The following is a 12,291-nucleotide window of genomic DNA, read 5'->3' as shown; positions in this document are numbered from 1 at the left end:
TAATGTTTACTTTGAACGTAGTGAGTTTCTCTGTTAGAAATAGTATGGTGCAAACAGTATGGTGCAAATAGTATGGTATAAATGGTATGGTGCAAATAGTATGGTGCAAATAGTATGGTGCAAATAGTATGGTGCAAACAGTATGGTGCAAATAGTATGGTGCATATAGTATGGTGCAAATAGTATGGTATAAATGGTATGGTGCAAACAGTATGGTGCAAATAGTATGGTATAAATGGTATGGTGCAAAATAGTATGGTGCAAATAGTATGGTATAAATGGTATGGTGCAAAATAGTATGGTGCAAATAGTATGGTATAAATGGTATGGTGCAAAATAGTATGGTGCAAATAGTATGGTATAAATGGAATGGTGCAAAATAGTATGGTGCAAATAGTATGGTATAAATGGAATGGTGCAAAATAGTATGGTGCAAATAGTATGGTGCAAATAGTATGGTATAAATGGTATGGTGCAAAATAGTATGGTGCAAATAGTATGGTGCAAATAGTATGGTATAAATGGTATGGTGCAAAATAGTATGGTGCAAATAGTATGGTATAAATGGTATGTTGCAAAATAGGCCAAGAATAAATAATCTGAAGTGAAGTAGGCCTATATGGAGAGTAGTAAAGGCAAAAAAGAAGTTTAAAAGCTGTCAATAGTTTATGAGCTCGTAAATACGGACAGGAAAACTTGAAATACGTCCGTTGGAGTGTGTTTCCATGAACAGAAAATAAAAATAAAAGTTGTTCTCGATTCATCACGATTATTCCCCCTCACTTCATTGAAGGATGGCAAGGTGATGAGATGACAGAAGTGTGTCCATGAGCAAACACGGCGATCAAAAATGTAATCAACGCTTCGAAAAAATTGCAGCTTAGTAAAAATAGAGTGGATGATTGCTGCAAAGAGGCGGATGAGCGCGCACACACACAAACACACACACACACACACACACACACACACACACACACACACACACACACACACACACACACACACACACACACACACACACACACACACACACACACACACACACACACACACACACACACACACACACACACACACACACCTCACCGCCACCCTCTAAGTGCTCCCTTAACACCACCCTCCCTTTCCCTTTTGTCTCTATTTTTAGCTCTCCCAAACCACCTCCAACCCTCCCCCCCCTCTAGTGTAGCCTATTTAGTATTATAGTTTATTGTATTTTTAATTTGTATATTTTTAGCCTAACAGCTGCCATACATTAATAAACCTATTATTATTATTATTACACACACACACACACACACACACACACACACACACACACACACACCTACACACACATTTCTGTTCTTTCCATCGCAAACTTCATCTAGCAGAAAAAAAATAATGAAAATTGCAATAATCTAAAAACAAAAAGCAACGATGGATTCTTAAAATCAAAAGGCTGCTTAGGAGGATTACGATCTATGAAAACATTGGCGAGAGAAAGAGAGACAGAGAAATAAGGGAAAAATATCAAGACGTGTATCGGTTATCAGGAGACCCGCAACTCTGACCTCCCTTGACCTCCCTTCCAGGATGTGCCTCAGAGCAGTTCCGCGTTCTTCTCCGATTTACACCCGGAACACACACACACACACACACACACACACACACACACACACACACACACGAGCGCGCGCCTGTTAACGTGCGTTTTGCAACTCGTGGAAGGTGCAGAAAATATTAAAAAAGAAGACACACAGGTTTGATTGATGCCAAGTCGTGGAAGGGAGCAGAAACACACATCCGATACATTTAGTTTTGACGAGAGAAGGCGAAGAAAATAGAAGGAGAAAAGGACAAAGAGCAGCAACCTATCCTCCCCTTATATTCGTCACCCGCTCCTCACAACATTACACAACATTATCCCGCCAACAAGGACACGAACACGCAAATACCCCCAACGATACATAAGGAAATAAGAAGCGAAAGAAAGGCTAATCGACCAGAGTGAAGGCGACAAAGCAGGTCATAGGGCGAGGTCGTTGTCGTTCCGCAGTACGTGTAGTAAGAATTGATCAACCACTTACCAGGACAAAGACATGAATACCTGATCCCATATATTTCCCGTCCTTGAGCACCTGCGTTAATGATTAGGTGTGTAGGGGCGTGACTGATGGCTTTTCCTATGCGTGTATGGGTTAAGTATATAGGGCGGTATGGTCTGACGCCTCCACACCTTACCTCAACTACTTCCAGAGGCCGAAAAGGGGATTAATTGGGGTTTCATGAGTGTTTTTTTCACGTTCATGGTACAGAAGAAGAGTCAAACTACCACTAGGGTAATAAAAGTATCCCCGCAAATGTCCCCCAAAAAACTACCACTAGGGTCATAAAAGTACCCCTGGAAATGCCAAAAAAACTACCACTAGGGTCATAAAAGTACCTCAGGAAATGCCAAAAAACTACCACAAGGGTCATAAAAGTACCCCTGGAAATACCAAAAAAAACTACCACTAGGATCATAAAAGTACCCCTAGAAATGCCAAAAAACTACTACAAGGGTCATAAAAGTACCCCTGGAAATGCCAAAAAACTACCACTAGGGTCATAAAAGTACCCCTGGAAATGCCAAAAAACTACCACTAGGGTCATAAAAGTACCCCTGGAAATGCCAAAAAACTACCACTAGGGTCTTAAAAGTACCTCTGAAAATGCCAAAACAAAACTACCACTAGGGTTATAAAAGTATCCCTGGAAATGCCAAAAAACTACCACTAGGATCATAAAAGTACCCCTGGAAATGCCCCCCCAAAAAACTACCACTTGGGTCATAAAAGTACCCCTGGAAATGCCAAAAAAAATACCACTTGGGTCATAAAAGTACCCCTGGAAATGCCCAAAAAACTCTTACGAAAGCCTAGCCAATCAGGTGTACGTAATTGAGCGCCGAAATGTTTAAGAATACGAGATCCCCTTATGATATCCGTCTTAAGGGGGGAAGCTACTTATTTGATTACCTTAACTTTTTTTTGTGTGGGAGTTTTTCGAGGAATTTAGTTTTCATGAGCTCGACAACAGGTACTTTCCTTTTTAAAGTATGACAAGGTACTCTTTTTTCCTATCACTTTATATTTTTAGAAGTATGACCGAATTGATTTTTTTTAAGTACTATAACTTGATATTCTCCTTTTTTTTGCAGTGTCTTGTAGTATTTTTTTTTTTTATTAGAAGCCTGACCAGTGTGATATATTTCTTAAAACATAACGATTTGATTTTTCGTTTTTTTCAGTATGTTTTGTTTTATTTTCTCAATTTTTTAACTGTGACTGCCTTGATATTTTTTTTTCAAAGCATTGCAACTTGATTTATTTTCTTTTGCAGTGTGCCTTCTTGTACTTTGTTATAACCACGACTACCAGTGAATTCCTGTTAGCATCACAACCACGTACTTACACTTTCCTATTTTAAGCATGGTGACGTACAGTCGCGGACAGAAGTGAAGACACAGATTTCAGAACAATTCAGTCAGCTGGCGAAAACTGGCAACTAATAAGTACACCGTTAGTTTGAGTAACGGTTATAGCGGTCTCGAGAACGCCAGTACCAGTAGGACCGATACCATATATGCTGTCAGTATGTATAATAGATAGGAAAAGTTGGCGCCAGAACTTTGCTAATATCTGCTGTTGGTGTTATTAGATAATGAGTCTTTTCATAATACCTATATACTGATTTTTTTTTATGTAGAAAGTAAGCACCCAGAGAGAAAGGGCCGGCACACTCCGGTAATGGTGCCGCTACTAACGGTGCCAACGACGGTGTCGCACGCAACATGGGTCATGCTTTATTATTTTTTTTTATTTCAAATATTTATTTATTTACTTATTTATTTATTTATATATTTACACACACACATACACACACACACAAACACACACACACACACACATACACACACAAACACGAACTATTAGCTTATTGATATAATCCTTGTAAGATGTGAGTAGCCTAGCATGCTTGCTTGCTTAAAGATTTACCCCCTAAATAGGGGGACAGGGCCTTTGCGCAAAGGCGGCCCTGTAAGGGGGGGGGGGGGGGGAATTTAATTCCCGGCGGACGTAGGAACGCCTCCGCCGCCGCCACAGCCACGGGTAACACCCGGCGAGCAGCAACGGAGGCACGGGCCCTCCGGGCAGGCGCCCAGAAGCAGCCCGTAGCGGTACACGTGCGAGCAGCCGACTAGACGACTTGACTGCGGAGGGGTGGCCCAAAGCGAGGATGACCACGCGGGTCCACCTCGCCGCCGCAGAAGGGCCACCCGGCTGCTCGCCCGAGGAGTGCTGGCGTTCCACATAAGACTAATAACTTTTATAAGATCATGTGTATAGCGTATCATCCCAAGGAGTTCTCCCTACACTGAACGATAACGTTTCATAAATCTTCGTCCATTGTTCTTCCACACTCAAATAGTATCATTTTATCATACGAGTTAAAATCATGTGCAAGTATTAACGTTGATTATTGATTTTATGTTACGGTTTGATTAAAAGAGTTGGACATTATAGTAATATAACTAGCGGAAAGATCAGCCATTGGTAGTTGCCAGAAAGCAGAAGTCAGATTAATGACATGATAATTGTTTTAGCATTAAATGGATATTTTCACCCTCAACACAGTACTGTTACCTTCTTTTATTTATAAGCAAGTGTTTTTATCAGGTATTTTACAAATCTATTGCTTGTGAATCGAATTAAAAAGGAAAACTCTTTAGTGCCTGTGAACGAAAGTTACTGAAATCTGTGTCTTCACTTCTGTCCGCGACTGTACTTACACTCTGCCTTATTGTACTGTTAAAAGCAAGACTCCCACTTACATCTTTTAAGCATCACGACCTCGTACTTACATCTACCTATTATACGCATGGCGATAAAGGTAGGTACTCACATTTTAGAAGGATGACATCTTAATTTCACTTTTGGTAAGGCGACTACGCGTGTTCTCCCCCTAACATCATGACATTATATTTTCCGATTAAAAGCCTGACAACGATTATGCGAGGAACCACTTCACTAATTTTCTCCTTCACTCCGTCTTATTGAACGTTCGGTAAAGTTATTGCTTTATCGTGAACACTTCATTATCCTTTTATTAGACTTTTAGCTTGTGATGTGTGTGTGTGTGTGTGTGTGTGTGTGTGTGTGTGTGTGTGTGTGTGTGTGTGTGTGTGTGTGTGTGTGTGTGTGTGTGTTGCCGGTCGTCGGTTCTCACTTCAATTGCTCTTGTTTGTATTCATTTTTTTTTTCTTTCGCGTCCCGTTCTTTATCTTCCCTTTTCTGGTCTTCCTCTTCCTCCTGCTGCCTGCTTCTTCTCCTGTTTGTCCTCCTTCCCATTCACTATTAATTCTCTTTCTCTCTTTCTTCATTCACGCTTTTTCATTTTCTCTTCCTGTTACACTTTTTCCTCAATTTCCTACTAGTATTTTTTTCTTCACTTTCTCGTACTACTATTTTTTTACCTACTTATCTTGTTCTCTCTATTTCTTCTACTTTTCATCTTCCCGTCACTTTCTTTTCTTTCTCGCTATCTCATTCTTGGTCTTCTCTCTACTCTGTCATTCCGTTTTCCTTCGACCATGCCTCATCATTTTCTCTTCCTTCTTTCCTTTTTTCTTTATTTTTCTTCTCCCTCTCTTGTCCATTCTCTGTATTTCTTCTCCTTCTAGAACTGATTATTTTCTCCTTTCCCTATTTCTCATTATTCATTCTCTTCTTCATTTTTCTGCTTCTTCTTCTCTATTCACTCCCCCATTCTATTCCTTTCCTTCTCCCTCGTCAACTTTCCTTTATTTTTTTTATCCCTGTATTCTAGTTCTTCCCATTCTTAGTTTTCTTCTCCTTTATTATATCTTTTGTTGCTCTATTTATGTTTATCATCTCATCTCTTTTCTCCTATACTTCTCCCTCTACTTTTTCTCTTATTTCTCTTTACTGCATTTGTCCCTCTTCATATTAGCTGCCTCTTTTCAATTCCCTTTCTTTCCTTTTTCCTCCTTCCTCCTTCACTTCATAATTATTTTTCTCTTCTTTCCTGTTTCTGTTATTTATTATCTCCTTCCCACTTCTGTTTTTATTTTTTATTTGGATTATCCTTTCTGCTTCTTATTTTTCTCTTGTTTTTATTTTCCTTTTCTCATCTGCCCTTCTTTTACTTACATTCTCTTTTTTTCTCTCCTTTTTTGTTTTAATTTACTTTGTTTTCTGTTTTCAGTATTTCATAACTCCTCCGTTAAGCTTTCAATTTTCTTTCTTTCCTCTTTCAAACTTTTTTTCCACTCATTTCTCCTTTATGCTTCTAAATTTTCTCTTTACTCCTTCCTGGTTTTTATCTTTCCTTTCCTGTTCTCTGTTTTTTCCCATCTTATTTTCCTCTTCCTCCTGCTCCCTGCTTCTTCTCATTTTCTCCCTCCTTTTATCTCTCTTTCCTCTTTCCTGTTTCCGACTGTCATTTTTTTCTCCTTCTTCCTATCCGCATCATATTTTGCTCTTCCTCCTTCCCCTTCAGCCTTTATCTTCTCCCTCCTCTACGTTTTTCCATTTTCTCTCCTTCCTCTTTCCTGCTTTTTATTGTCACCTTCTTCTCACTCCTTCTTACCTTGCATTTTCTTCTAATTCCTCCTTTCCGCATCTTATTTTCCTCTTCCTTTTTCTTCCTCCTTCTCCTCATTTTCTTCCTTCTTCCCCCTCACCTCACCTTCCTGCCCCGCGTCTCCTCGGCGAAGCACTTGGATCGTCAATTAAGTCAACAGGTTACCTAAGCTGCAAACATCGTGCAAACTTAATATCTTCCCGGAGTGCTTATGAATATGAGGCACGTGCCGCCGAGCCTCGTCTGAAGGCGTGCCAAAATGAAAATAATGATCAATTGCTAATATTCTTTCACCTCTGACCGCAACCCATCCATCACGTGATCGTAGTCCTTCCCCTGAATACCAATTTTATGCGTGTTCGAAAAACATCCAGACGTTTCTTTGCATTTTTTTGTTCGTACAGGGTCTTTAGTATTCTTTGGCCTCGATAGGATTATAAATAAACTACGAGTGTTATAGACGCCGTGAATGTCTAATGTGATGGTGATTCACTTCGCACCGCTGAAAAAATAATGCTTCGTTCCTTTATGAGTTTAAGGGTTTCCAGAACACGACGACACGGGGCGACCACGCACTGTGCAACGCAGGGCCCTTGTGCATGAGTATTTCTTTTGTTACTTTTAATAAACCATAACGGCACACACGGCTTTTACTTTCTTTGCTGTGGTATTGAAGGCAGTTCAATGGCGTAACAAAAGCAGAAAAGAGCCCGCAAGAAAAGAAAAGCCCGTAAGAAAAAAAAAAGAATAAAAGGACAAGAAAAACTCGCAAGAAAAAAACTAGAAAAAAAACAAATCAAGGGCGTAAGAAAAGGAGAAAAAAGCCAGCAATGAAAGAAGAGCTCGTGAGAAGAAAAAAAACAAGAATAAAAAGCAAGAAAAACTCACAAGAAAAAAAAACGAGAAAAAAAGCTCGCAATAAAAAGATACAAGAAAAAAAACACGAGAAAAAAGTAACCAAGAAGAAAACCCAACGAGAATAAAAAAGAAACCATGCAAAACAAAAAAAACAATACTACAAGAAGAAAACATTAAAAAAAAAGTAAAGTAAAAAGCTCACAAGAAAAAAAAAAGTCTGCAAGAAATAGACGCAATAACATAGTGACCTTTAAACCTTGCCAGCCAGTGTTAAAAGGAGCAGACAGGCTTTGTGGAGGCGAGTCTTAGGGTCGTATCACTAAAGATTTCGTCGCCCAAGTTCACATATTTGACAAGGCTTTCATAGGTGTTTGGGGCATTTACAAGGATAGTTTTATGGCCCTGGTGGTAGTTTGGCCCTTCTTCTGTACCATGAACCGAATAGAACACTCATTAGAACTCATTTGACCCCCTCTTTGACCTTTAGAAATAGCTGATGTGAGATGACTAAGGATTGTTCGGCGACTCTCGTAAATATGACATGCCGCGGGTAAGGATGCCGGGGCCTTCTTTTTTTTGGTAATTTTTGCGATGTTTTGTATTTGTATCTTGATAAAATTCAGTTTCTATTATACACACCCTCCCTTTTAGTCTGTGTGCATGTCAGTTCTTTTCTATCTGTTGGTGTTCCCCGCCTGCTAGTTTTGATTCACGATTTTAAATATATAGTTCTTTTTTCGTTTTTCTTACCATGAGTAATGTTTTTTTTCTTCCATTTTTGGCTAATAAGGATTGAGTTTCCCAATGTTCTCTCCCATTTCGTCATGTAATGCTCGGGAAATGCTGGACAACTTATACTTTTCGAAATAAAAAAAAATTCTTATCATTCCGTAAAGCTCTAAAAAAATCTGACACAAAAATTATAATGCTCCCAACTTTAATGCCCGTGAACTGTTGCCCAACTTCTATGATATGAATATAAACATTTTGATTTTTTCATCACGATTTTTTTTCTTCATTATTTCGTAAAAGAAACCACGAGTCTGATTTCCCTCAACCTTTAGTCCTTAGATGTCCATAAATGATATCTTCACTCTTCATATACGTTTAAAACCAATTCAGTGTAAAAATATATATAAAAAACGCGTCTCCTATTTTTTCGCCTTATGCACGACTATTTATCTATTGAAAAATTAGGTAAATCCTTCATCTTTGCTCTTTTAATCTTCACTTTCGTCTTCGTAGAGTCAGGGTTGTTATTCTTGCCCATCACATCTTCCTCTGTTACTCTTGTTCTTTGCAGCTACACCTAAGTCCATCCCTCCGCTGCACGCACTTTGTCACCCCCACAAGTCTTCACTCACCAGCTCCAGGCATTTTAATGGGCTCTCATCTTCCCTGTCAACACGGCACCAAAATACCTCTGTTTAGACTTCCTTATCACTTCCGCATCATTTTCCGCTCCTACCCTCCCCACTTCTTTTGGTATTTTCATGCCCGTGAAGTATTTCCTAATTCTTCATATTATTTTCCCATCTATAAACCACTGATATCCAAGACAAACAAAAACATCTTACTATACTATCATAACGAAAGAGTTCTAATGGTATTGTAGGTTAGAAACAAGAAAAAAATAGATAAACAATACTAAAAATGACAGTAATAATGGTAATCATACCTATTAGCCCTGGTCTCCTAGTGTATTACCTCCATACAAGGACACTAATTACAGGAGTCCCAGGTGATCAGCCGCCAACTAACGCAGCCGACCACGACCTCTCATTCCGCAGAGTCAACACACCTGGACGAATTATTACCCCCACCCATCCTCTGGTGACTATGAGTTTATGGCGTCAACGTGGAATAAGAAGTAGATCGACCTCGATGGTTGTGAATGATAGCCACCTTACCTTCGTACCCCTCCCACGTCCCTCCTTCCCTCTCCCCTCAGTCTCTACCCTTTCCCCTTGTAACCATGTGAACTCCCCCCTCCCCTTCCTTTCCTTCGCCCCGTCTCCGTTTTCTCCTCGTCTCTTCCAGGTAGCAGGGTAAGGGTGTAGGTGCCTGGCGTGAGGTGGGAGGAGAGCGAGTTCAGGAGGTGAATTGAGTGGGTGTGTCGGTGTGTGGCTCAGGCCAGGTGAGTGCTTTGTCGTTTAATAATGGTGGTAGTGGTGGTGGTGGTGGTGGGGATGGAGGTGGTGGTGGTGGTAGAGGTAGTAGGAGCAGTAATAGTAGTTGTAGTAATAGTAATAGTAGTACTAAGAGAAAGTAGTAATAGTAGTAGTAGTAGTAGTAGTAGTAGCATGGGGAGGGGGTGGCGGAGTGGTTAGCGTGCCGGCGTGATGAGCCCGAGGTCCTAGCGCGGACTGGGTTCAAGTTTCTATGTACCAAAACACGATGATTTTTTAAGCCATCGCCGAGTGGCGGAAGATTACCCACATGCTGTCCGGATCTGCAATCAACATTAACTTCAGCGACTTCGGTCAAGAGGAGCACCGGGGGGCAGAATACGCCAAGCAAGTCATACATCATGGCAGCCACTATAAATAAAATTAGCCTGCACAACTAACGGGCTGGGGCCGTCCATATGTCCCCTCAAGACAGCCTACCGGCGTTGCAGGCAACACACACGAAAAAATAGTAGTAGTAGTAGTAGTTGTTGTTGTTATTGTTGCTGTTGTAGTCGTGAATGTTGTAGTTATTGTTGTTGTAGTAGCAGCTACTAATTGTAATAATAGAGGGAGGAGCAGTAGTAGGAGGAGGAGGATTAATGGGAGTACTGCTCATAACATCAAATATGATCATTATTATTTTAATGACTATTATTGCTATTATTATTATTATCACTATTATTATTATTATTATTATTATTATTATTATTATTATTATTATTATTATTATTATTATTATTATTATTATTATTATTATTATTATTATTATTATTATTATTATTATTATTATTATTATTATTATTATTATTATTATTATTATTATTATTATTATTATTATTATTATTATTATTATTATTATTATTATTATTATTATTATTATTATTATTATTATTATTATTATTATTATTATTATTATTATTATTATTATTATTATTATTATTATTATTATTATTATTATTATTATTATTATTATTATTATTATTATTATTATTATTATTATTATTATTATTATTATTATTATTATTATTATTATTATTATTATTATTATTATTATTATTATTATAATTGTAATTATTATTATAGTGATTATTATATTACAATTATCACCATCAATCCCCTTCCTCCTTCTCCTTCTCATTGGTTACACCGCCATGAACCTCCAGCCTATCAGAGTCGGCGCCGCTGCCTCCTCTCCCCCCCCCCCACCCCCCCCACCCCACCACCACCACACACACACACACACACACACGTCATCCCCGCAGCGAGGCGCCGCCATCATGATGTGTGTAATAATTATGTGGCTGCGGGGAGTCTAAAAGCAGATTTACAATATTTACAAGTAGGCATTAGCAGGTGTGTGTGTGTGTGTGTGTTCTAGTTTTTAGCAATGTATACATCTACCGTTGAACAAGCGTCAGAGTACAGTCGATAACGCAATTACTTTGGAAATCCTTCAGGCGGATCAAAGGTTCCACCCGGGGATCAATAGCCTTGGCCTTGGCGCCCGGCCGCCTGAGTCTCACAGGTGATCGTCGTCGTTGCCTTTTTCAAGTTCATCGCTCTTCATAATAGAAACATTTCAACGTTATCGAAGTACACTTTTAGAGCAAGAGGTGTCAGTGATGTTTTATACCCTCCTAGCATCACAATTTTGTTTCACGTCTCCGCGAAGGAATAATACTTGGACAAGCTCCAGCTGGGGCGATGACCGAGGGGAGAAAACACGCTGCGGTTGGCCTCCGGTGGTGCCCACGACCGGACGGAGCAGCAGGAACCTCCATGCGATACAAATGGACCAATGTGAGGCAGCAGAGGGACGCAACACCTGCCCTGGCTGGCCCATAATCAGTCACGCGAAGGTGAAAGCAGAGCCGAATATAACTGTTCCAACGAGCTCAAACGATAAAAAGAAAAAGCGTCACATTAACGTATCAATGTTATCATCGTAGGGGTACATGATGCAGGGGTCACTTGGCTCACTACTTATAGACACTAGTATTGTTCCCTCCGCAGAGTGGGGACGGACGAGCAGTCTTCTTACACCTTTGCCTCTATTACTAGCAGTTCTAAGGTGCCGAGTCGGATGTTGTGGCCTGCATCCCGTAAATCCCGCAGGTCTTCCGGTACAACACTTGTGTCCAGCGCCATAGCGAGGGGAGTGTTGGCTTTATAGGATATACGTACATTGTTCGCACCGGCACCAAAAAGTTTTATTAATTTTTACACCGCGTTTCTTCCTGTGTGAGTCCCGTGACCCTTGGCCTTTCAGACAGGGGGAAGAGTCGGTTCACGTGGAGAGGACGGTCGTCATTTTTCAGACTCAAATACGCGAAGTTAATCTCACTTAATTGTCAAAACAAGACACGGGCTTACTGTGTGTGTGTGTGTGTGTGTGTGTGTGTGTGTTTGCTGATCTCTTCAACCTACCAATCCAGGGAACAAAGCTTCTGATTATTTTTCTTCTTTAACAAATACATATTAGGGTAAAATATCACGTGTACTCATTGTTACCGGCTATGAGAAAGAAAAAAAGTCCCTCGCTTTTTAATCATCGATCCTCTTCGACGGTATACTCAGCTTTCTTCATACCGCTTCGCTTTTTTAATATTCCATGAAGTGCTTATATAGTTCTTGA

Source organism: Eriocheir sinensis, chromosome 21 (genome assembly GCF_024679095.1).
Source record: "Eriocheir sinensis breed Jianghai 21 chromosome 21, ASM2467909v1, whole genome shotgun sequence".
In the NCBI taxonomy this organism is placed as follows: Eukaryota; Metazoa; Arthropoda; class Malacostraca; order Decapoda; family Varunidae; genus Eriocheir; species Eriocheir sinensis.
Note: the sequence above shows the minus strand (reverse complement) of the source record.